A 25,126-nucleotide genomic window follows, 5' to 3' on the forward strand; every position below is an offset into this window, starting at 1 on the left:
CCCTACCCGAACTTCCGGGATAGAACCGGTTCCCCTAGCAGTACTCTGGGGTTGTACCGGAAACCTTTGTGATGCGCCGGAGTTCACCTGTTGTCCCTACGGGCATGCGGTGTTAGACCCGGCCTCCCTTCCTGACCTTCCAGGGTAGGTCTGGTATCTCTACCTGATGCTCCGGGGTAGGCCTGGTGCCCCTTCCCGATGCTCCGGGGTAGTACCAGTACCCCCACCTGGTACTCTGGGGTATTACCCGTGAACCTCGTCGGTACTCCGGAGTAGTACCACTACCTCCACCGGTACTCCAGGGTACAACTGCTGTTCCTACGGGTGCGTGGGATTTGACCCGCCCTTCCTACCTGACCCTCCGTGTTAGGCCCGGTGTCCCTACCCGAACTTCCGGGATAGAACCGGTTCCCCTAGCAGTACTCTGGGGTTGTACCGGAAACCTTTGTGATGCGCCGGAGTTCACCTGTTGTCCCTACGGGCACGCGGTGTTAGACCCGGCCTCCCTTCCTGACATTCCAGGGTAGGTCTGGTATCTCTACCTGATGCTCCGGGGTAGGCCTGGTGCCCCTTCCCGATGCTCCGGGGTAGTACCAGTACTTCCACCTGGTACTCTGGGGTATTACCCGTGACCCTCGTCGGTACTCCGGAGTAGTACCACTACCTCCACCGGTACTCCAGGGTACAACTGCTGTTCCTATGGGTGCGTGGGATTTGACCCGCCCTTCCTACCTGACCCTCCATGATACGCCCGGTGTCCCTACCCGAACTTCCGGGATAGAACCGGTTCCCCTAGCAGTACTCTGGGGTTGTACCGGAAACCTTTGTGATGCGCCGGAGTTCACCTGTTGTCCCTACGGGCACGCGGTGTGAGACCCGGCCTCCCTTCCTGACCTTCCAGGGTAGGTCTGCTATCCCTACCTGATGCTTCAGGGTAGGCCTGGCGCCTCTTCCCGATGCTCCGGGGTAGTACTGGTACCGCCACTCGGAACTTTGGGGTAGGAACCGTAACCCTCATCCGAACGCTGGGGTAGTACCAGTACCTCCAGGCGGTACGCCGTGGTACAACTGCTGTTCCTACAGGTGCGTGGGATTTGACCAACCCTTCCACCTGACCATCCATGATAGGCCCGGTGTCCCTACCCAACATTCCGGGATAGAACCGGTTCCCCTAGCAGTACTCTGGGGTTGTACCGGAATCCTTTGTGATGCGTCGGAGTTCACCTGTTGTCCCTACGGGCACGGGGTGTGAGACCCGGCCTCCCTACCTGACCCACCAGGGTAGGCCTGGTATCTCTACCTGATGCTCCGGGGTAGGCCTGGCACCCCTTCCCGACGCTATGGGGTAGTACCAGTACTTCCACCCGGTACTCTGGGGTATTACCCGTGAACCTCAACGGTACTCCGGAGTAGTACCACTACCTCCACCGGTACTCCAGGGTACAACTGCTGTTCCTACGGGTGCGTGGGATTTGACCCGCCCTTCCTACCTGACCCTCCGTGTTAGGCCCGGTGTCCCTACCCGAACTTCCGGGATAGAACCGGTTCCCCTAGCAGTACTCTGGGGTTGTACCGGAAACCTTTGTGATGCGCCGGAGTTCACCTGTTGTCCCTACGGGCACGCGGTGTTAGACCCGGCCTCCCTTCCTGACCCTCCAGGGTAGGCCTGGTATCTCTACCTGATGCTCCGAGGTAGGCCTGGCGCCCATTCCCGATGCTCCGGGGTAGTACTGGTACCCCCACTGGGAACTTTGGGCTAGGAACCGTAACCCTCATCCGAACTCTGGGGTAGTACCAGTACCTCCAGGCGGTACGCCGTGGTACAACTGCTGTTCCTACAGGTGCGTGGAATTTGACCCGCCCTTCCTACCTGACCCTCCGTGTTAGGCCCGGTGTCCCTACCCGAACTTCCGGGATAGAACCGGTTCCCCTAGCAGTACTCTGGGGTTGTACCGGAAACCTTTGTGATGCGCCGGAGTTCACCTGTTGTCCCTACGGGCACGCGGTGTTAGACCCGGCCTCCCTTCCTGACCCTCCTGGGTAGGCCTGGTATCTCTACCTGATGCTCTGGGGTAGGCCTGGCGCCCCTTCCCGACGCTCCGGGGTAGTACCAGTACCCCCACCCGGTACTCTGGGGTATTACCCGTGACCCTCGTCGGTACTCCGGAGTAGTACCACTACCTCCACCGGTACTCCGGGGTACAACTGCTGTTCCTACGGGTGCGTGGGATTTGACCCGCCCTTCCTACCTGACCCTCCGTGTTAGGCCCGGTGTCCCTACCCGAACTTCCAGGATAGAACCGGTTCCCCTAGCAGTACTCTGGGGTTGTACCGGAAACCTTTGTGATGCGCCGGAGTTCACCTGTTGTCCCTACGGGCATGCGGTGTTAGACCCGGCCTCCCTTCCTGACCTTCCAGGGTAGGCCTGTTACCTCTACCTGATGCTCCGGGGTAGTCCTGGTGCCCCTTCCCGACGCTCCGGGGTAGTACCAGTACCCCCACCCGGTACTCTGGGGTATTACCCGTGACCCTCGTCGGTACTCCGGAGTAGTACCACTACCTCCACTGGTACTCCAGGGTACAACTGCTGTTCCTACGGGTGCGTGGGATTTGACCCGCCCTTCCTACCTGACCCTCCGTGTTAGGCCCGGTGTCCCTACCCGAACTTCCGGGATAGAACCGGTTCCCCTAGCAGTACTCTGGGGTTGTACCGGAAACCTTTGTGATGCGCCGGAGTTCACCTGTTGTCCCTACGGGCACGCGGTGTGAGACCCGGCCTCCCTTCCTGACCTTCCAGGGTAGGTCTGGTATCTCTACCTGATGCTCCGGGGTAGGCCTGGCGCCCCTTCCCGACGCTCTGGGGTAGTACCAGTACTTCCACCTGGTACTCTGGGGTATTACCCGTGACCCTCATCGGTACTCCGGAGTAGTACCACTACCTCCACCGGTACTCCAGGGTACAACTGCTGTTCCTACGGGTGCGTGGGATTTGACACGGCCTTCCTACCTGACCCTCCGTGTTAGGCCCGGTGTCCCTACCCGAAGTTCCGGGATAGAACCGGTTCCCCTAGCAGTACTCTGGGGTTGTACCGGAAACCTTTGTGATGCGCCGGAGTTCACCTGTTGTCCCTACGGGCACGCGGTGTTAGACCCGGCCTCCCTTCCTGACCTTCCAGGGTAGGTCTGGTATCTCTACCTGATGCTCCGGGGTAGGCCTGGCGCCCCTTCCCGATGCTCCGGGGTAGTACCAGTACTTCCACCCGGTACTCTGGGGTATTACCCGTGACCCTCGTCGGTACTCCGGAGTAGTACCACTACCTCCACCGGTACTCCAGGGTGCAACTGCTGTTCCTACGGGTGCGTGCGATTTGACCCGCCCTTCCTACCTGACCCTCCATGATACTCCCGGTGTCCCTACCCGAACTTCCGGGATAGAACCGGTTCCCCTAGCAGTACTCTGGGGTTGTACCGGAAACCTTTGTGATGCGCCGGAGTTCACCTGTTGTCCCTACGGGCACGCGGTGTTAGACCCGGCCTCCCTTCCTGACCTTCCAGGGTAGGCCTGGTATTCCTACCTGATGCTCCGGGATAGGCCTGGCACCCCTTCCCGACGCTATGGGGTAGTACTAGTACCGCCACCCGGTACTCTGGGTTATTACCCGTAACCCTCGTCGGAACTCTGGCGTAGTACCACTACCTCCACCGGTACTCCAGGGTACAACTGCTGTTCCTACGGGTGCGTGGGATTTGACCCGCCCTTCCTACCTGACCCTCCATGATACGCCCGGTGTCCCTACCCGAACTTCCGGGATAGAACCGGTTCCCCTAGCAGTACTCTGGGGTTGTACCGGAAACCTTTGTGATGCGCCGGAGTTCACCTGTTGTCCCTACGGGCACGCGGTGTGAGACCCGGCCTCCCTTCCTGACCCTCCAGGGTAGGCCTGGTATCTCTTCCTGAATGCTCCGGGGTAGGCCTGGCGCCCCTTCCCGACGCTCCGGGGTAGTACCAGTACTTCCACCTGGTACTCTGGGGTATTACCCGTGAACCTCGACGGTACTCCGGAGTAGTACCACTACCTCCACCGGTACTCCAGGGTACAACTGCTGTTCCTACGGGTGCGTGGGATTTGACCCGCCCTTCCTACCTGACCTTCCGTGTTAGGCCCGGTGTCCCTACCCGAAGTTCCAGGATAGAACCGGTTCCCCTAGCAGTACTCTGGGGTTGTACCGGAAACCTTTGTGATGCGCCGGAGTTCACCTGTTGTCCCTACAGGCACGCGGTGTGAGACCCGGCCTCCCTTCCTGACCTTCCAGGGTAGGTCTGGTATCTCTACCTGATGCTCCGGGGTAGGCCTGGTGCCCCTTCCCGATGCTCCGGGGTAGTACCAGTGCTTCCACCTGGTACTCTGGGGTGTTACCCGTGACCCTCGTCGGTACTCCGGAGTAGTACCACTACCTCCACCGGTACTCCAGGGTGCAACTGCTGTTCCTACGGGTGCGTGGGATTTGACCCGCCCTTCCTACCTGACCCTCCATGATACTCCCGGTGTCCCTACCCGAACTTCCGGGATAGAACCGGTTCCCCTAGCAGTACTCTGGGGTTGTACCGGAAACCTTTGTGATGCGCCGGAGTTCACCTGTTGTCCCTACGGGCATGCGGTGTTAGACCCGGCCTCCCTTCCTGACCTTCCAGGGTAGGTCTGGTATCTCTACCTGATGCTCCGGGGTAGGCCTGGTGCCCCTTCCCGATGCTCCGGGGTAGTACCAGTACCCCCACCTGGTACTCTGGGGTATTACCCGTGAACCTCGTCGGTACTCCGGAGTAGTACCACTACCTCCACCGGTACTCCAGGGTACAACTGCTGTTCCTACGGGTGCGTGGGATTTGACCCGCCCTTCCTACCTGACCCTCCGTGTTAGGCCCGGTGTCCCTACCCGAACTTCCGGGATAGAACCGGTTCCCCTAGCAGTACTCTGGGGTTGTACCGGAAACCTTTGTGATGCGCCGGAGTTCACCTGTTGTCCCTACGGGCACGCGGTGTTAGACCCGGCCTCCCTTCCTGACATTCCAGGGTAGGTCTGGTATCTCTACCTGATGCTCCGGGGTAGGCCTGGTGCCCCTTCCCGATGCTCCGGGGTAGTACCAGTACTTCCACCTGGTACTCTGGGGTATTACCCGTGACCCTCGTCGGTACTCCGGAGTAGTACCACTACCTCCACCGGTACTCCAGGGTACAACTGCTGTTCCTATGGGTGCGTGGGATTTGACCCGCCCTTCCTACCTGACCCTCCATGATACGCCCGGTGTCCCTACCCGAACTTCCGGGATAGAACCGGTTCCCCTAGCAGTACTCTGGGGTTGTACCGGAAACCTTTGTGATGCGCCGGAGTTCACCTGTTGTCCCTACGGGCACGCGGTGTGAGACCCGGCCTCCCTTCCTGACCTTCCAGGGTAGGTCTGGTATCTCTACCTGATGCTCCGGGGTAGGCCTGGCGCCCCTTCCCGACGCTCCGGGGTAGTACCAGTACTTCCACCCGGTACTCTGGGGTATTACCCGTGAACCTCGTCGGTACTCCGGAGTAGTACCACTACCTCCACCGGTACTCCAGGGTACAACTGCTGTTCCTACGGGTGCGTGGGATTTGACCCGCCCTTCCTACCTGACCCTCCGTGTTAGGCCCGGTGTCCCTACCCGAAGTTCCAGGATAGAACCGGTTCCCCTAGCAGTACTCTGGGGTTGTACCGGAAACCTTTGTGATGCGTCGGAGTTCACCTGTTGTCCCTACGGGCACGCGGTGTTAGACCCGGCCTCCCTTCCTGACCTTCCAGGGTAGGTCTGCTATCCCTACCTGATGCTTCAGGGTAGGCCTGGCGCCTCTTCCCGATGCTCCGGGGTAGTACTGGTACCGCCACTCGGAACTTTGGGGTAGGAACCGTAACCCTCATCCGAACGCTGGGGTAGTACCAGTACCTCCAGGCGGTACGCCGTGGTACAACTGCTGTTCCTACAGGTGCGTGGGATTTGACCAACCCTTCCACCTGACCATCCATGATAGGCCCGGTGTCCCTACCCAACATTCCGGGATAGAACCGGTTCCCCTAGCAGTACTCTGGGGTTGTACCGGAAACCTTTGTGATGCGCCGGAGTTCACCTGTTGTCCCTACGGGCACGCGGTGTTAGACCCGGCCTCCCTTCCTGACCTTCCAGGGTAGGTCTGGTATCTCTACCTGATGCTCCGGGGTAGGCCTGGTGCCCCTTCCCGATGCTCCGGGGTAGTACCAGTACCCCCACCCGGTACTCTGGGGTATTACCCGTGACCCTCGTCGGTACTCCGGAGTAGTACCGCTACCTCCACCGGTACTCCAGGGTACAACTGCTGTTCCTACGGGTGCGTGGGATTTGACCCGCCCTTCCTACCTGACCCTCCGTGTTAGGCCCGGTGTCCCTACCCGAACTTCCGGGATAGAACCGGTTCCCCTAGCAGTACTCTGGGGTTGTACCGGAAACCTTTGTGATGCGCCGGAGTTCACCTGTTGTCCCTACGGGCACGCGGTGTTAGACCCGGCCTCCCTTCCTGACCCTCCAGGGTAGGCCTGGTATCTCTACCTGATGCTCCGAGGTAGGCCTGGCGCCCCTTCCCGATGCTCCGGGGTAGTACTGGTACCCCCACTGGGAACTTTGGGCTAGGAACCGTAACCCTCATCCGAACTCTGGGGTAGTACCAGTACCTCCAGGCGGTACGCCGTGGTACAACTGCTGTTCCTACAGGTGCGTGGAATTTGACCCGCCCTTCCTACCTGACCCTCCGTGTTAGGCCCGGTGTCCCTACCCGAACTTCCGGGATAGAACCGGTTCCCCTAGCAGTACTCTGGGGTTGTACCGGAAACCTTTGTGATGCGCCGGAGTTCACCTGTTGTCCCTACGGGCACGCGGTGTTAGACCCGGCCTCCCTTCCTGACCCTCCTGGGTAGGCCTGGTATCTCTACCTGATGCTCTGGGGTAGGCCTGGCGCCCCTTCCCGACGCTCCGGGGTAGTACCAGTACCCCCACCCGGTACTCTGGGGTATTACCCGTGACCCTCGTCGGTACTCCGGAGTAGTACCACTACCTCCACCGGTACTCCGGGGTACAACTGCTGTTCCTACGGGTGCGTGGGATTTGACCCGCCCTTCCTACCTGACCCTCCGTGTTAGGCCCGGTGTCCCTACCCGAACTTCCAGGATAGAACCGGTTCCCCTAGCAGTACTCTGGGGTTGTACCGGAAACCTTTGTGATGCGCCGGAGTTCACCTGTTGTCCCTACGGGCATGCGGTGTTAGACCCGGCCTCCCTTCCTGACCTTCCAGGGTAGGCCTGTTACCTCTACCTGATGCTCCGGGGTAGGCCTGGTGCCCCTTCCCGATGCTCCGGGGTAGTACCAGTACCCCCACCCGGTACTCTGGGGTATTACCCGTGAACCTCGTCGGTACTCCGGAGTAGTACCACTACCTCCACCGGTACTCCAGGGTACAACTGCTGTTCCTACGGGTGCGTGGGATTTGACCCGCCCTTCCTACCTGACCCTCCGTGTTAGGCCCGGTGTCCCTACCCGAAGTTCCGGGATAGAACCGGTTCCCCTAGCAGTACTCTGGGGTTGTACCGGAAACCTTTGTGATGCGCCGGAGTTCACCTGTTGTCCCTACGGGCACGCGGTGTTAGACCCGGCCTCCCTTCCTGACCCTCCAGGGTAGGCCTGTTACCTCTACCTGATGCTCCGGGGTAGTCCTGGTGCCCCTTCCCGACGCTCCGGGGTAGTACCAGTACCCCCACCCGGTACTTTGGGGTATTACCCGTGACCCTCGTCGGTACTCCGGAGTAGTACCACTACCTCCACCGGTACTCCAGGGTACAACTGCTGTTCCTACGGGTGCGTGGGATTTGACCCGCCCTTCCTACCTGACCCTCCGTGTTAGGCCCGGTGTCCCTACCCGAACTTCCGGGATAGAACCGGTTCCCCTAGCAGTACTCTGGGGTTGTACCGGAAACCTTTGTGATGCGCCGGAGTTCACCTGTTGTCCCTACGGGCACGCGGTGTTAGACCCGGCCTCCCTTCCTGACCTTCCAGGGTAGGTCTGGTATCTCTACCTGATGCTCCGGGGTAGGCCTGGTGCCCCTTCCCGATGCTCCGGGGTAGTACCAGTACTTCCACCTGGTACTCTGGGGTATTACCCGTGACCCTCGTCGGTACTCCGGAGTAGTACCACTACCTCCACCGGTACTCCAGGGTGCAACTGCTGTTCCTACGGGTGCGTGCGATTTGACCCGCCCTTCCTACCTGACCCTCCATGATACTCCCGGTGTCCCTACCCGAAGTTCCGGGATAGAACCGGTTCCCCTAGCAGTACTCTGGGGTTGTACCGGAAACCTTTGTGATGCGCCGGAGTTCACCTGTTGTCCCTACGGGCACGCGATGTTAGACCCGGCCTCCCTTCCTGACCTTCCAGGGTAGGTCTGGTATCTCTACCTGATGCTCCGGGGTAGGCCTGGTGCCCCTTCCCGATGCTCCGGGGTAGTACCAGTACCCCCACCCGGTACTCTGGGGTATTACACGTGACCCTCGTCGGTACTCCGGAGTAGTACCACTACCTCCACCGGTACTCCAGGGTACAACTGCTGTTCCTACGGGTGCGTGGGATTTGACCCGCCCTTCCTACCTGACCCTCCGTGTTAGGCCCGGTGTCCCTACCCGAACTTCCGGGATAGAACCGGTTCCCCTAGCAGTACTCTGGGGTTGTACCGGAAACCTTTGTGATGCGCCGGAGTTCACCTGTTGTCCCTACGGGCACGCGGTGTTAGACCCGGCCTCCCTTCCTGACCTTCCAGGGTAGGTCTGGTATCTCTACCTGATGCTCCGGGGTAGGCCTGGTGCCCCTTCCCGATGCTCCGGGGTAGTACCAGTACCCCCACCCGGTACTCTGGGGTATTACCCGTGACCCTCGTCGGTACTCCGGAGTAGTACCACTACCTCCACCGGTACTCCAGGGTACAACTGCTGTTCCTACGGGTGCGTGGGATTTGACCCGCCCTTCCTACCTGACCCTCCATGATACGCCCGGTGTCCCTACCCGAACTTCCGGGATAGAACCGGTTCCCCTAGCAGTACTCTGGGGTTGTACCGGAAACCTTTGTGATGCGCCGGAGTTCACCTGTTGTCCCTACGGGCACGCGGTGTGAGACCCGGCCTCCCTTCCTGACCTTCCAGGGTAGGTCTGGTATCTCTACCTGATGCTCCGGGGTAGGCCTGGCGCCCCTTCCCGACGCTCCGGGGTAGTACCAGTACTTCCACCCGGTACTCTGGGGTATTACCCGTGAACCTCGTCGGTACTCCGGAGTAGTACCACTACCTCCACCGGTACTCCAGGGTACAACTGCTGTTCCTACGGGTGCGTGGGATTTGACCCGCCCTTCCTACCTGACCCTCCGTGTTAGGCCCGGTGTCCCTACCCGAAGTTCCGGGATAGAACCGGTTCCCCTAGCAGTACTCTGGGGTTGTACCGGAAACCTTTGTGATGCGCCGGAGTTCACCTGTTGTCCCTACGGGCACGCGGTGTTAGACCCGGCCTCCCTTCCTGACCCTCCAGGGTAGGCCTGGTATCTCTTCCTGAATGCTCCGGGGTAGGCCTGGCGCCCCTTCCCGACGCTCCGGGGTAGTACCAGTACTTCCACCTGGTACTCTGGGGTATTACCCGTGAACCTCGACGGTACTCCGGAGTAGTACCACTACCTCCACCGGTACTCCAGGGTACAACTGCTGTTCCTACGGGTGCGTGGGATTTGACCCGCCCTTCCTACCTGACCCTCCGTGTTAGGCCCGGTGTCCCTACCCGAAGTTCCAGGATAGAACCGGTTCCCCTAGCAGTACTCTGGGGTTGTACCGGAAACCTTTGTGATGCGCCGGAGTTCACCTGTTGTCCCTACGGGCACGCGGTGTGAGACCCGGCCTCCCTTCCTGACCTTCCAGGGTAGGTCTGGTATCTCTACCTGATGCTCCGGGGTAGGCCTGGTGCCCCTTCCCGATGCTCCGGGGTAGTACCAGTACTTCCACCTGGTACTCTGGGGTATTACCCGTGACCCTCGTCGGTACTCCGGAGTAGTACCACTACCTCCACCGGTACTCCAGGGTGCAACTGCTGTTCCTACGGGTGCGTGCGATTTGACCCGCCCTTCCTACCTGACCCTCCATGATACTCCCGGTGTCCCTACCCGAACTTCCGGGATAGAACCGGTTCCCCTAGCAGTACTCTGGGGTTGTACCGGAAACCTTTGTGATGCGCCGGAGTTCACCTGTTGTCCCTACGGGCACGCGGTGTTAGACCCGGCCTCCCTTCCTGACCCTCCAGGGTAGGCCTGGTATCTCTACCTGAATGCTCCGGGGTAGGCCTGGCGCCCCTTCCCGACGCTCCGGGGTAGTACCAGTACCCCCACCCGGTACTCTGGGGTATTACCCGTGAACCTCGTCGGTACTCCGGAGTAGTACCACTACCTCCACCGGTACTCCAGGGTACAACTGCTGTTCCTACGGGTGCGTGGGATTTGACACGCCCTTCCTACCTGACCCTCCGTGTTAGGCCCGGTGTCCCTACCCGAAGTTCCGGGATAGAACCGGTTCCCCTAGCAGTACTCTGGGGTTGTACCGGAAACCTTTGTGATGCGCCGGAGTTCACCTGTTGTCCCTACGGGCACGCGGTGTTAGACCCGGCCTCCCTTCCTGACCTTCCAGGGTAGGTCTGGTATCTCTACCTGATGCTCCGGGGTAGGCCTGGTGCCCCTTCCCGATGCTCCGGGGTAGTACCAGTACCCCCACCCGGTACTCTGGGGTATTACCCGTGACCCTCGTCGGTACTCCGGAGTAGTACCACTACCTCCACCGGTACTCCAGGGTACAACTGCTGTTCCTACGGGTGCGTGGGATTTGACCCGCCCTTCCTACCTGACCCTCCGTGTTAGGCCCGGTGTCCCTACCCGAACTTCCGGGATAGAACCGGTTCCCCTAGCAGTACTCTGGGGTTGTACCGGAAACCTTTGTGATGCGCCGGAGTTCACCTGTTGTCCCTACGGGCACGCGGTGTTAGACCCGGCCTCCCTTCCTGACCTTCCAGGGTAGGTCTGGTATCTCTACCTGATGCTCCGGGGTAGGCCTGGTGCCCCTTCCCGATGCTCCGGGGTAGTACCAGTACTTCCACCTGGTACTCTGGGGTATTACCCGTGACCCTCGTCAGTACTCCGGAGTAGTACCACTACCTCCACCGGTACTCCAGGGTGCAACTGCTGTTCCTACGGGTGCGTGCGATTTGACCCGCCCTTCCTACCTGACCCTCCATGATACTCCCGGTGTCCCTACCCGAACTTCCGGGATAGAACCGGTTCCCCTAGCAGTACTCTGGGGTTGTACCGGAAACCTTTGTGATGCGCCGGAGTTCACCTGTTGTCCCTACGGGCACGCGGTGTTAGACCCGGCCTCCCTTCCTGACCTTCCAGGGTAGGCCTGGTATTCCTACCTGATGCTCCGGGATAGGCCTGGCACCCCTTCCCGACGCTATGGGGTAGTACTAGTACCGCCACTCGGTACTCTGGGTTATTACCCGTAACCCTCGTCGGAACTCTGGCGTAGTACCACTACCTCCACCGGTACTCCAGGGTACAACTGCTGTTCCTACGGGTGCGTGGGATTTGACCCGCCCTTCCTACCTGACCCTCCATGATACGCCCGGTGTCCCTACCCGAACTTCCGGGATAGAACCGGTTCCCCTAGCAGTACTCTGGGGTTGTACCGGAAACCTTTGTGATGCGCCGGAGTTCACCTGTTGTCCCTACGGGCACGCGGTGTGAGACCCGGCCTCCCTTCCTGACCTTCCAGGGTAGGCCTGGTATCTCTACCTGATGCTCCGGGGTAGGCCTGGCACCCCTTCCCGACGCTATGGGGTAGTACTAGTACCGCCACTCGGTACTCTGGGTTATTACCCGTAACCCTCGTCGGAACTCTGGCGTAGTACCACTACCTCCACCGGTACTCCAGGGTACAACTGCTGTTCCTACGGGTGCGTGGGATTTGACCCGCCCTTCCTACCTGACCCTCCATGATACGCCCGGTGTCCCTACCCGAACTTCCGGGATAGAACCGGTTCCCCTAGCAGTACTCTGGGGTTGTACCGGAAACCTTTGTGATGCGCCGGAGTTCACCTGTTGTCCCTACGGGCACGCGGTGTGAGACCCGGCCTCCCTTCCTGACCTTCCAGGGTAGGCCTGGTATCTCTACCTGATGCTCCGGGGTAGGCCTGGCGCCCCTTCCCGACGCTCCGGTGTAGTACCAGTACTTCCACCTGGTACTCTGGGGTATTACCCGTGACCCTCGTCGGTACTCCGGAGTAGTACCACTACCTCCACCGGTACTCCAGGGTGCAACTGCTGTTCCTACGGGTGCGTGCGATTTGACCCGCCCTTCCTACCTGACCCTCCATGATACTCCCGGTGTCCCTACCCGAACTTCCGGGATAGAACCGGTTCCCCTAGCAGTACTCTGGGGTTGTACCGGAAACCTTTGTGATGCGCCGGAGTTCACCTGTTGTCCCTACGGGCACGCGGTGTTAGACCCGGCCTCCCTTCCTGACCCTCCAGGGTAGGCCTGTTACCTCTACCTGATGCTCCGGGGTAGTCCTGGTGCCCCTTCCCGACGCTCCGGGGTAGTACCAGTACCCCCACCCGGTACTTTGGGGTATTACCCGTGACCCTCGTCGGTACTCCGGAGTAGTACCACTACCTCCACCGGTACTCCAGGGTACAACTGCTGTTCCTACGGGTGCGTGGGATTTGACCCGCCCTTCCTACCTGACCCTCCGTGTTAGGCCCGGTGTCCCTACCCGAAGTTCCGGGATAGAACCGGTTCCCCTAGCAGTACTCTGGGGTTGTACCGGAAACCTTTGTGATGCGCCGGAGTTCACCTGTTGTCCCTACGGGCACGCGGTGTTAGACCTGGCCTCCCTTCCTGACCTTCCAGGGTAGGTCTGGTATCTCTACCTGATGCTCCGGGGTAGGCCTGGCGCCCCTTCCCAACGCTCTGGGGTAGTACCAGTACTTCCACCTGGTACTCTGGGGTATTACCCGTGACCCTCATCGGTACTCCGGAGTAGTACCACTACCTCCACCGGTACTCCAGGGTACAACTGCTGTTCCTACGGGTGCGTGGGATTTGACACGGCCTTCCTACCTGACCCTCCATGATACGCCCGGTGTCCCTACCCGAAGTTCCGGGATAGAACCGGTTCCCCTAGCAGTACTCTGGGGTTGTACCGGAAACCTTTGTGATGCACCGGAGTTCACCTGTTGTCCCTATGGGCACGTGGTGTTAGACCCGGCCTCCCTTCCTGACCCTCCAGGGTAGGCCTGGTATCTCTACCTGAATGCTCCGGGGTAGGCCTGGCGCCCCTTCCCGACGCTCCGGGGTAGTACCAGTACCCCCACCCGGTACTCTGGGGTATTACCCGTGAACCTCGTCGGTACTCCGGAGTAGTACCACTACCTCCACCGGTACTCCAGGGTACAACTGCTGTTCCTACGGGTGCGTGGGATTTGACACGCCCTTCCTACCTGACCCTCCGTGTTAGGCCCGGTGTCCCTACCCGAACTTCCGGGATAGAACCGGTTCCCCTAGCAGTACTCTGGGGTTGTACCGGAAACCTTTGTGATGCGCCGGAGTTCACCTGTTGTCCCTACGGGCACGCGGTGTTAGACCCGGCCTCCCTTCCTGACCTTCCAGGGTAGGTCTGGTATCTCTACCTGATGCTCCGGGGTAGGCCTGGTGCCCCTTCCCGATGCTCCGGGGTAGTACCAGTACCCCCACCCGGTACTCTGGGGTATTACCCGTGACCCTCATCGGTACTCCGGAGTAGTACCACTACCTCCACCGGTACTCCAGGGTACAACTGCTGTTCCTACGGGTGCGTGGGATTTGACCCGCCCTTCCTACCTGACCCTCCGTGTTAGGCCCGGTGTCCCTACCCGAAGTTCCGGGATAGAACCGGTTCCCCTAGCAGTACTCTGGGGTTGTACCGGAAACCTTTGTGATGCGCCGGAGTTCACCTGTTGTCCCTACGGGCACGCGGTGTTAGACCCGGCCTCCCTTCCTGACCTTCCAGGGTAGGTCTGGTATCTCTACCTGATGCTCCGGGGTAGGCCTGGTGCCCCTTCCCGATGCTCCGGGGTAGTACCAGTACCCCCACCCGGTACTCTGGGGTATTACCCGTGACCCTCGTCGGTACTCCGGAGTAGTACCACTACCTCCACCGGTACTCCAGGGTGCAACTGCTGTTCCTACGGGTGCGTGCGATTTGACCCGCCCTTCCTACCTGACCCTCCATGATACTCCCGGTGTCCCTACCCGAACTTCCGGGATAGAACCGGTTCCCCTAGCAGTACTCTGGGGTTGTACCGGAAACCTTTGTGATGCGCCGGAGTTCACCTGTTGTCCCTACGGGCACGCGGTGTTAGACCCGGCCTCCCTTCCTGACCTTCCAGGGTAGGCCTGGTATTCCTACCTGATGCTCCGGGATAGGCCTGGCACCCCTTCCCGACGCTATGGGGTAGTACTAGTACCGCCACTCGGTACTCTGGGTTATTACCCGTAACCCTCGTCGGAACTCTGGCGTAGTACCACTACCTCCACCGGTACTCCAGGGTACAACTGCTGTTCCTACGGGTGCGTGGGATTTGACCCGCCCTTCCTACCTGACCCTCCATGATACGCCCGGTGTCCCTACCCGAACTTCCGGGATAGAACCGGTTCCCCTAGCAGTACTCTGGGGTTGTACCGGAAACCTTTGTGATGCGCCGGAGTTCACCTGTTGTCCCTACGGGCACGCGGTGTGAGACCCGGCCTCCCTTCCTGACCTTCCAGGGTAGGCCTGGTATCTCTACCTGATGCTCCGGGGTAGGCCTGGCACCCCTTCCCGACGCTATGGGGTAGTACTAGTACCGCCACTCGGTACTCTGGGTTATTACCCGTAACCCTCGTCGGAACTCTGGCGTAGTACCACTACCTCCACCGGTACTCCAGGGTACAACTGCTGTTCCTACGGGTGCGTGGGATTTGACCCGCCCTTCCTACCTGACCCTCCATGATACGCCCGGTGTCCCTACCCGAACTTCCGGGATAGAACCGGTTCCCCTAGCAGTACTCTGGGGTTGTACCGGAAACCTTTGTGATGCGCCGGAGTTCACCTGTTGTCCCTACGGGCACGCGGTGTGAGACCCGGCCTCCCTTCCTGACCTTCCAGGGTAGGCCTGGTATCTCTACCTGATGCTCCGGGGTAGGCCTGGCGCCCCTTCCCGACGCTCCGGTGTAGTACCAGTACTTCCACCTGGTACTCTGGGGTATTACCCGTGACCCTCGTCGGTACTCCGGAGTAGTACCACTACCTCCACCGGTACTCCAGGGTACAACTGCTGTTCCTACGGGTGCGTGGGATTTGACCCGCCCTTCCTACCTGACCCTCCGTGTTAGGCCCGGTGTCCCTACCCGAAGTTCCGGGATAGAACCGGTTCCCCTAGCAGTACTCTGGGGTTGTACCGGAAACCTTTGTGATGCGCCGGAGTTCACCTGTTGTCCCTACGGGCACGCGGTGTTAGACCCGGCCTCCCTTCCTGACCCTCCAGGGTAGGTCTGGTATCTCTACCTGATGCTCCGAGGTAGGCCTGGCGCCCCTTCCCGACGCTCCGGGGTAGTACCAGTACTTCCACCTGGTACTCTGGGGTATTACCCGTGAACCTCGTCGGTACTCCGGAGTAGTACCACTACCTCCACCGGTACTCCAGGGTACAACTGCTGTTCCTACGGGTGCGTGGGATTTGACCCGCCCTTCCTACCTGACCTTCCGTGTTAGGCCCGGTGTCCCTACCCGAAGTTCCAGGATAGAACCGGTTCCCCTAGCAGTACTCTGGGGTTGTACCGGAAACCTTTGTGATGCGCCGGAGTTCACCTGTTGTCCCTACGGGCACGCGGTGTGAGACCCGGCCTCCCTTCCTGACCTTCCAGGGTAGGCCTGGTATCTCTACCTGATGCTCCGGGGTAGGCCTGGCGCCCCTTCCCGACGCTCCGGTGTAGTACCAGTACTTCCACCTGGTACTCTGGGGTATTACCCGTGACCCTCGTCGGTACTCCGGAGTAGTACCACTACCTCCACCGGTACTCCAGGGTGCAACTGCTGTTCCTACGGGTGCGTGGGATTTGACCCGCCCTTCCTACCTGACCCTCCATGATACTCCCGGTGTCCCTACCCGAACTTCCGGGATAGAACCGGTTCCCCTAGCAGTACTCTGGGGTTGTACCGGAAACCTTTGTGATGCGCCGGAGTTCACCTGTTGTCCCTACGGGCACGCGGTGTTAGACCCGGCCTCCCTTCCTGACCCTCCAGGGTAGGTCTGGTATCTCTACCTGATGCTCCGAGGTAGGCCTGGCGCCCCTTCCCGACGCTCCGGGGTAGTACCAGTACTTCCACCTGGTACTCTGGGGTATTACCCGTGAACCTCGTCGGTACTCCGGAGTAGTACCACTACCTCCACCGGTACTCCAGGGTACAACTGCTGTTCCTACGGGTGCGTGGGATTTGACCCGCCCTTCCTACCTGACCCTCCGTGTTAGGCCCGGTGTCCCTACCCGAACTTCCGGGATAGAACCGGTTCCCCTAGCAGTACTCTGGGGTTGTACCGGAAACCTTTGTGATGCGCCGGAGTTCACCTATTGTCCCTACGGGCACGCGGTGTTAGACCCGGCCTCCCTTCCTGACCTTCCAGGGTAGGTCTGGTATCTCTACCTGATGCTCCGGGGTAGGCCTGGTGCCCCTTCCCGATGCTCCGGGGTAGTACCAGTACCCCCACCCGGTACTCTGGGGTATTACCCGTGACCCTCGTCGGTACTCCGGAGTAGTACCACTACCTCCACCGGTACTCCAGGGTACAACTGCTGTTCCTACGGGTGCGTGGGATTTGACCCGCCCTTCCTACCTGACCCTCCATGATACGCCCGGTGTCCCTACCCGAACTTCCGGGATAGAACCGGTTCCCCTAGCAGTACTCTGGGGTTGTACCGGAAACCTTTGTGATGCGCCGGAGTTCACCTGTTGTCCCTACGGGCACGCGGTGTGAGACCCGGCCTCCCTTCCTGACCTTCCAGGGTAGGTCTGGTATCTCTACCTGATGCTCCGGGGTAGGCCTGGCGCCCCTTCCCGACGCTCCGGGGTAGTACCAGTACTTCCACCTGGTACTCTGGGGTATTACCCGTGAACCTCGACGGTACTCCGGAGTAGTACCACTACCTCCACCGGTACTCCAGGGTACAACTGCTGTTCCTACGGGTGCGTGGGATTTGACCCGCCCTTCCTACCTGACCCTCCGTGTTAGGCCCGGTGTCCCTACCCGAAGTTCCGGGATAGAACCGGTTCCCCTAGCAGTACTCTGGGGTTGTACCGGAAACCTTTGTGATGCGCCGGAGTTCACCTGTTGTCCCTACGGGCACGCGGTGTTAGACCCGGCCTCCCTTCCTGACCCTCCAGGGTAGGCCTGGTATCTCTTCCTGAATGCTCCGGGGTAGGCCTGGCGCCCCTTCCCGACGCTCCGGGGTAGTACCAGTACTTCCACCTGGTACTCTGGGGTATTACCCGTGAACCTCGTCGGTACTCCGGAGTAGTACCACTACCTCCACCGGTACTCCAGGGTACAACTGCTGTTCCTACGGGTGCGTGGGATTTGACCCGCCCTTCCTACCTGACCTTCCGTGTTAGGCCCGGTGTCCCTACCCGAAGTTCCAGGATAGAACCGGTTCCCCTAGCAGTACTCTGGGGTTGTACCGGAAACCTTTGTGATGCGCCGGAGTTCACCTGTTGTCCCTACGGGCACGCGGTGTTAGACCCGGCCTCCCTTCCTGACCCTCCAGGGTAGGCCTGTTACCTCTACCTGATGCTCCGGGGTAGGCCTGGTGCCCCTTCCCGATGCTCCGGGGTAGTACCAGTACTTCCACCTGGTACTCTGGGGTGTTACCCGTGACCCTCGTCGGTACTCCGGAGTAGTACCACTACCTCCACCGGTACTCCAGGGTGCAACTGCTGTTCCTACGGGTGCGTGGGATTTGACCCGCCCTTCCTACCTGACCCTCCATGATACTCCCGGTGTCCCTACCCGAAGTTCCGGGATAGAACCGGTTCCCCTAGCAGTACTCTGGGGTTGTACCGGAAACCTTTGTGATGCGCCGGAGTTCACCTGTTGTCCCTACGGGCACGCGGTGTTAGACCCAGCCTCCCTTCCTGACCCTCCAGGGTAGGCCTGTTACCTCTACCTGATGCTCCGGGGTAGTCCTGGTGCCCCTTCCCGACGCTCCGGGGTAGTACCAGTACCCCCACCCGGTACTTTGGGGTATTACCCGTGACCCTCGTCGGTACTCCGGAGTAGTACCACTACCTCCACCGGTACTCCAGGGTACAACTGCTGTTCCTACGGGTGCGTGGGATTTGACCCGCCCTTCCTACCTGACCCTCCGTGTTAGGCCCGGTGTCCCTACCCGAAGTTCCGGGATAGAACCGGTTCCCCTAGCAGTACTCTGGGGTTGTACCGGAAACCTTTGTGATGCGCCGGAGTTCACCTGTTGTCCCTACGGGCACGCGGTGTTAGACCCGGCCTCCCTTCCTGACCTTCCAGGGTAGGTCTGGTATCTCTACCTGATGCTCCGGTGTAGGCCTGGTGCCCCTTCCCGATGCTCCGGGGTAGTACCAGTACCCCCACCCGGTACTCTGGGGTATTACACGTGACCCTCGTCGGTACTCCGGAGTAGTACCACTACCTCCACCGGTACTCCAGGGTACAACTGCTGTTCCTACGGGTGCGTGGGATTTGACCCGCCCTTCCTACCTGACCCTCCGTGTTAGGCCCGGTGTCCCTACCCGAACTTCCGGGATAGAACCGGTTCCCCTAGCAGTACTCTGGGGTTGTACCGGAAACCTTTGTGATGCGCCGGAGTTCACCTGTTGTCCCTACGGGCACGCGGTGTTAGACCCGGCCTCCCTTCCTGACCTTCCAGGGTAGGTCTGGTATCTCTACCTGATGCTCCGGGGTAGGCCTGGTGCCCCTTCCCGATGCTCCGGGGTAGTACCAGTACTTCCACCTGGTACTCTGGGGTATTACCCGTGACCCTCGTCGGTACTCCGGAGTAGTACCACTACCTCCACCGGTACTCCAGGGTACAACTGCTGTTCCTACGGGTGCGTGGGATTTGACCCGCCCTTCCTACCTGACCCTCCATGATACGCCCGGTGTCCCTACCCGAACTTCCGGGATAGAACCGGTTCCCCTAGCAGTACTCTGGGGTTGTACCGGAAACCTTTGTGATGCGCCGGAGTTCACCTGTTGTCCCTACGGGCACGCGGTGTGAGACCCGGCCTCCCTTCCTGACCTTCCAGGGTAGGTCTGGTATCTCTACCTGATGCTCCGGGGTAGGCCTGGCGCCCCTTCCCGACGCTCCGGGGTAGTACCAGTACTTCCACCCGGTACTCTGGGGTATTACCCGTGAACCTCGTCGGTACTCCGGAGTAGTACCACTACCTCCACCGGTACTCCAGGGTACAACTGCTGTTCCTACGGGTGCGTGGGATTTGACCCGCCCTTCCTACCTGACCCTCCGTGTTAGGCCCGGTGTCCCTACCCGAACTTCCGGGATAGAACCGGTTCCCCTAGCAGTACTCTGGGGTTGTACCGGAAACCTTTGTGATGCGCCGGAGTTCACCTGTTGTCCCTACGGGCACGCGGTGTTAGACCCGGCCTCCCTTCCTGACCTTCCAGGGTAGGCCTGGTATCTCTTCCTGAATGCTCCGGGGTAGGCCTGGCGCCCCTTCCCGACGCTCCGGGGTAGTACCAGTACTTCCACCTGGTACTCTGGGGTATTACCCGTGAACCTCGACGGTACTCCGGAGTAGTACCACTACCTCCACCGGTACTCCAGGGTACAACTGCTGTTCCTACGGGTGCGTGGGATTTGACCCGCCCTTCCTACCTGACCCTCCGTGTTAGGCCCGGTGTCCCTACCCGAAGTTCCAGGATAGAACCGGTTCCCCTAGCAGTACTCTGGGGTTGTACCGGAAACCTTTGTGATGCGCCGGAGTTCACCTGTTGTCCCTACGGGCACGCGGTGTGAGACCCGGCCTCCCTTCCTGACCTTCCAGGGTAGGTCTGGTATCTCTACCTGATGCTCCGGGGTAGGCCTGGTGCCCCTTCCCGATGCTCCGGGGTAGTACCAGTACTTCCACCTGGTACTCTGGGGTATTACCCGTGACCCTCGTCGGTACTCCGGAGTAGTACCACTACCTCCACCGGTACTCCAGGGTGCAACTGCTGTTCCTACGGGTGCGTGGGATTTGACACGGCCTTCCTACCTGACCCTCCATGATACGCCCGGTGTCCCTACCCGAAGTTCCGGGATAGAACCGGTTCCCCTAGCAGTACTCTGGGGTTGTACCGGAAACCTTTGTGATGCACCGGAGTTCACCTGTTGTCCCTATGGGCACGTGGTGTTAGACCCGGCCTCCCTTCCTGACCCTCCAGGGTAGGCCTGGTATCTCTACCTGAATGCTCCGGGGTAGGCCTGGCGCCCCTTCCCGACGCTCCGGGGTAGTACCAGTACCCCCACCCGGTACTCTGGGGTATTACCCGTGAACCTCGTCGGTACTCCGGAGTAGTACCACTACCTCCACCGGTACTCCAGGGTACAACTGCTGTTCCTACGGGTGCGTGGGATTTGACACGCCCTTCCTACCTGACCCTCCGTGTTAGGCCCGGTGTCCCTACCCGAACTTCCGGGATAGAACCGGTTCCCCTAGCAGTACTCTGGGGTTGTACCGGAAACCTTTGTGATGCGCCGGAGTTCACCTGTTGTCCCTACGGGCACGCGGTGTTAGACCCGGCCTCCCTTCCTGACCTTCCAGGGTAGGTCTGGTATCTCTACCTGATGCTCCGGGGTAGGCCTGGTGCCCCTTCCCGATGCTCCGGGGTAGTACCAGTACCCCCACCCGGTACTCTGGGGTATTACCCGTGACCCTCATCGGTACTCCGGAGTAGTACCACTACCTCCACCGGTACTCCAGGGTACAACTGCTGTTCCTACGGGTGCGTGGGATTTGACCCGCCCTTCCTACCTGACCCTCCGTGTTAGGCCCGGTGTCCCTACCCGAACTTCCGGGATAGAACCGGTTCCCCTAGCAGTACTCTGGGGTTGTACCGGAAACCTTTGTGATGCGCCGGAGTTCACCTGTTGTCCCTACGGGCACGCGGTGTTAGACCCGGCCTCCCTTCCTGACCTTCCAGGGTAGGTCTGGTATCTCTACCTGATGCTCCGGGGTAGGCCTGGCGCCCCTTCCCGATGCTCCGGGGTAGTACCAGTACCCCCACCCGGTACTCTGGGGTATTACCCGTGACCCTCGTCGGTACTCCGGAGTAGTACCACTACCTCCACCGGTACTCCAGGGTGCAACTGCTGTTCCTACGGGTGCGTGGGATTTGACCCGCCCTTCCTACCTGACCCTCCGTGTTAGGCCCGGTGTCCCTACCCGAAGTTCCGGGATAGAACCGGTTCCCCTAGCAGTACTCTGGGGTTGTACCGGAAACCTTTGTGATGCGCCGGAGTTCACCTGTTGTCCCTACGGGCACGCGGTGTTAGACCCGGCCTCCCTTCCTGACCTTCCAGGGTAGGCCTGGTATTCCTACCTGATGCTCCGGGATAGGCCTGGCACCCCTTCCCGACGCTATGGGGTAGTACTAGTACCGCCACTCGGTACTCTGGGTTATTACCCGTAACCCTCGTCGGAACTCTGGCGTAGTACCACTACCTCCACCGGTACTCCAGGGTACAACTGCTGTTCCTACGGGTGCGTGGGATTTGACCCGCCCTTCCTACCTGACCCTCCATGATACGCCCGGTGTCCCTACCCGAACTTCCGGGATAGAACCGGTTCCCCTAGCAGTACTCTGGGGTTGTACCGGAAACCTTTGTGATGCGCCGGAGTTCACCTGTTGTCCCTACGGGGACGCGGTGTGAGACCCGGCCTCCCTTCCTGACCCTCCAGGGTAGGTCTGGTATCTCTACCTGATGCTCCGAGGTAGGCCTGGCGCCCCTTCCCGACGCTCCGGGGTAGTACCAGTACTTCCACCTGGTACTCTGGGGTATTACCCGTGAACCTCGTCGGTACTCCGGAGTAGTACCACTACCTCCACCGGTACTCCAGGGTACAACTGCTGTTCCTACGGGTGCGTGGGATTTGACACGCCCTTCCTACCTGACCCTCCATGATACGCCCGGTGTCCCTACCCGAACTTCCGGGATAGAACCGGTTCCCCTAGCAGTACTCTGGGGTTGTACCGGAAACCTTTGTGATGCGCCGGAGTTCACCTGTTGTCCCTACGGGCACGCGGTGTTAGACCCGGCCTCCCTTCCTGACCCTCCAGGGTAGGCCTGTTACCTCTACCTGATGCTCCGGGGTAGTCCTTGTGCCCCTTCCCGACGCTCCGGGGTAGTACCAGTACCCCCACCCGGTACTCTGGGGTATTACCCGTGACCCTCGTCGGTACTCCGGAGTAGTACCACTACCTCCACCGGTACTCCAGGGTACAACTGCTGTTCCTACGGGTGCGTGGGATTTGACCCGCCCTTCCTACCTGACCCTCCGTGTTAGGCCCGGTGTCCCTACCCGAACTTCCGGGATAGAACCGGTTCCCCTAGCAGTACTCTGGGGTTGTACCGGAAACCTTTGTGATGCGCCGGAGTTCACCTGTTGTCCCTACGGGCACGCGGTGTTAGACCCGGCCTCCCTTCCTGACCTTCCAGGGTAGGTCTGGTATCTCTACCTGATGCTCCGGGGTAGGCCTGGTGCCCCTTCCCGATGCTCCGGGGTAGTACCAGTACCCCCACCCGGTACTCTGGGGTATTACCCGTGACCCTCGTCGGTACTCCGGAGTAGTACCACTACCTCCACCGGTACTCCAGGGTACAACTGCTGTTCCTACGGGTGCGTGGGATTTGACCCGCCCTTCCTACCTGACCCTCCGTGTTAGGCCCGGTGTCCCTACCCGAAGTTCCGGGATAGAACCGGTTCCCCTAGCAGTACTCTGGGGTTGTACCGGAAACCTTTGTGATGCGCCGGAGTTCACCTGTTGTCCCTACGGGCACGCGGTGTTAGACCCGGCCTCCCTTCCTGACCTTCCAGGGTAGGTCTGGTATCTCTACCTGATGCTCCGGGGTAGGCCTGGTACCCCTTCCCGATGCTCCGGGGTAGTACCAGTACTTCCACCTGGTACTCTGGGGTATTACGCGTGACCCTCGTCGGTACTCCGGAGTAGTACCACTACCTCCACCGGTACTCCAGGGTACAACTGCTGTTCCTACGGGTGCGTGGGATTTGACCCGCCCTTCCTACCTGACCCTCCATGATACGCCCGGTGTCCCTACCCGAACTTCCGGGATAGAACCGGTTCCCCTAGCAGTACTCTGGGGTTGTACCGGAAAACTTTGTGATGCGCCGGAGTTCACCTGTTGTCCCTACGGGCACGCGGTGTTAGACCCGGCCTCCCTTCCTGACCCTCCAGGGTAGGCCTGGTATCTCTTCCTGAATGCTCCGGGGTAGGCCTGGCGCCCCTTCCCGATGCTCCGGGGTAGTACCAGTACTTCCACCTGGTACTCTGGGGTATTACCCGTGAACCTCGTCGGTACTCCGGAGTAGTACCACTACCTCCACCGGTACTCCAGGGTGCAACTGCTGTTCCTACGGGTGCGTGCGATTTGACCCGCCCTTCCTACCTGACCCTCCATGATACTCCCGGTGTCCCTACCCGAACTTCCGGGATAGAACCGGTTCCCCTAGCAGTACTCTGGGGTTGTACCGGAAACCTTTGTGATGCGCCGGAGTTCACCTGTTGTCCCTACGGGCACGCGGTGTTAGACCCGGCCTCCCTTCCTGACCTTCCAGGGTAGGCCTGGTATTCCTACCTGATGCTCCGGGATAGGCCTGGCACCCCTTCCCGACGCTATGGGGTAGTACTAGTACCGCCACCCGGTACTCTGGGTTATTACCCGTAACCCTCGTCGGAACTCTGGCGTAGTACCACTACCTCCACCGGTACTCCAGGGTACAACTGCTGTTCCTACGGGTGCGTGGGATTTGACCCGCCCTTCCTACCTGACCCTCCATGTTAGGCCCGGTGTCCCTACCCGAACTTCCGGGATAGAACCGGTTCCCCTAGCAGTACTCTGGGGTTGTACCGGAAACCTTTGTGATGCGCTGGAGTTCACCTGTTGTCCCTACGGGCACGCGGTGTTAGACCCGGCCTCCCTTCCTGACCTTCCAGGGTAGGTCTGGTATCTCTACCTGATGCTCCGGGGTAGGCCTGGCGCCCATTCCCGACGCTCCGGGGTAGTACCAGTACTTCCACCCGGTACTCTGGGGTATTACCCGTGAACCTCGTCGGTACTCCGGAGTAGTACCACTACCTCCACCGGTACTCCAGGGTACAACTGCTGTTCCTACGGGTGCGTGCGATTTGACCCGCCCTTCCTACCTGACCCTCCGTGTTAGGCCCGGTGTCCCTACCCGAACTTCCGGGATAGAACCGGTTCCCCTAGCAGTACTCTGGGGTTGTACAGAAACCTTTGTGATGTGCCGGAGTTCACCTGTTGTCCCTACGGGCACGCGGTGTTAGACCCGGCCTCCCTTCCTGACCCTCCAGGGTAGGCCTGGTATCTCTTCCTGAATGCTCCGGGGTAGGCCTGGCGCCCCTTCCCGATGCTCCGGGGTAGTACTGGTACCCCCACTCGAAACTTTGGGGTAGGAACCGTAACCCTCATCCGAACTCTGGGGTAGTTCCAGTACCAACAGGCGGTACGCTGTGGTACAACTGCTGTTCCTACAGGTGCGTGGGACTTGACCCACCCTTCCACCTGATCCTCCGTGTTAGGCCCGGTGTCCCTACCCGAACTTCCGGGATAGAACCGGTTCCCCTAGCAGTACTCTGGGGTTGTACCGGAAACCTTTGTGATGCGTCGGAGTTCACCTGTTGTCCCTACGG

The sequence above is a fragment of the Buteo buteo genome, unplaced genomic scaffold (assembly GCF_964188355.1).
Source record: "Buteo buteo unplaced genomic scaffold, bButBut1.hap1.1 HAP1_SCAFFOLD_37, whole genome shotgun sequence".
Taxonomy (NCBI): domain Eukaryota; kingdom Metazoa; phylum Chordata; class Aves; order Accipitriformes; family Accipitridae; genus Buteo; species Buteo buteo.